We start from the raw sequence: 1,781 nt of genomic DNA on the forward strand, positions 1-1,781 counted from the left end.
CTGAAGGCCTTGAGGCAGCCAGCGTGTTGGCACAGGTAAGGCTTCTCCCCGGTGTGGCTGCGCAGATGGATCTTCAGGTTCTCCAGGCGAGAGAAAGCCTTACTGCAGCCCTCAAACTGTACACACATACATACGACGGAAGACACTCACAGTGACAAACCAACACAAACTCTGCATTTTTCCTGGAGAGAGAAAGCCTTATGGCAGCCCTCAAACTGCACATACACACAACAGTAGACACTCACAGTGACAATCCAACACAAGAGGAAAAACTATACACATTCTTTAAACATTTTAAAAGCCATTTGTAACAAGTCTGCATTTCAAGCTCAGCAGCCCAAGAATTTTAACACATTGAAGATGTAAAGTTCATAGCCATGTTGTGTGGTAATGTCAGCAAACAAACTGATTGCCAGGTTCCTCTAGCGGTGTTGGCACATGGTTTCAATAACCTGTCTAAATACCAGAGAAGTCCTGGTTAAAGTATAATATGACCATGAGGTTACAAAGGCTAGTCATTAATAACAGCAACCCTACCACCCATCCCACATGCAGTACCTACAGAAATGAATGCTATGCATGTCTTGGAAAATGGTGACACACCATAAAATTGTAATTTCCTGAGCTGCACTGTATGTAGTAAAAGCTGTGAAGAAAAGGAGTTAGGATCTTGTTACATAGAGAGGCCATGGTCAATTGTACTTGCCAGTTCAGTATACACAATAAGTGAAATATAACCTCAAATGTCACACAAGCATCGCCTTGAACCCAGATTGTACGTTAAAGATCACAAAATATACCAAAAATCAAACATTGCTATGATGGCAAAGATCCAGTTTGCACACACACAGATACAAACACACACACACACACACCAAGCTATACAGTAATATATTTAGAACATGAGCAAAAAAATTGTTTATGAAAAGTAAATTCATCCATATTCCTGAACTCTATCCAACAACAGCAATCCTATTTGATCGACATGCCCAACAAATCAGGCCTTCTCTCTCCATATACTAAAGAGTAAAGACAGGAGGTTATGCGAATTTAACAGCTTTTTCTTTAAATTATTTTTTTCTGTGACATGAACTTGGATGCTGATATATGTGTATAATGTGTATATATAATACATATTATGTGGTGAGCTGTTATCTGTATACCACATAGATGTCTGCCTCTATCATTTCTACAGTCTGGTATGAACACAATATTGTGTAGCAATTTGACACACACACACACACACACTAGGGCTATAGTCAAGACAAGTCCAAGTCCAAATACCAGCGAGTCCAAGGTAAGTCCGAGACCATAGAAAAAACTTCTTGAGTCCAAGACCGGACTCGAGTACTACAGCCCTGACACACACACACACACACACACACAATGTAGTTAAGAAGTATTATACACTGATGAGCTAACCTTACTCTGAGAGAGGAATACAGTATAGTGATTATTCAGGTTATTATCAGCACTGCTAAAAAACACTTTCTCTTTTTTTCACTTTCTCAAAGCAAATTCAAACCACCAATTTACTCAAAGCTTTTACATTTTCAGCAGTAACTTAAACAACCTTCTGGGCATCTTAGAAGAAGCCTTACAGACAAACTATCCACATTTCATTGTTGTGTATTTTTTGTATTCTTTTTATTTGTTTTCCAAGCCTACCAACATGTCTTTCAGTAAACCCCTTACAACCCACAAATAAATAACCCATGCACCCAGCTTTTATTTTATATGCTGTTAAGCCTAACAGACCCCAGTAATTTATGGATCTCAAA

This window comes from Alosa pseudoharengus, unplaced genomic scaffold (assembly GCF_046254945.1).
Source record: "Alosa pseudoharengus isolate Yale_2024_CS ecotype anadromous, Long Island Sound unplaced genomic scaffold, YU_APseudo_1.1 YU_APseudo_1.1_scf_2, whole genome shotgun sequence".
Classification (NCBI taxonomy): domain Eukaryota; kingdom Metazoa; phylum Chordata; class Actinopteri; order Clupeiformes; family Clupeidae; genus Alosa; species Alosa pseudoharengus.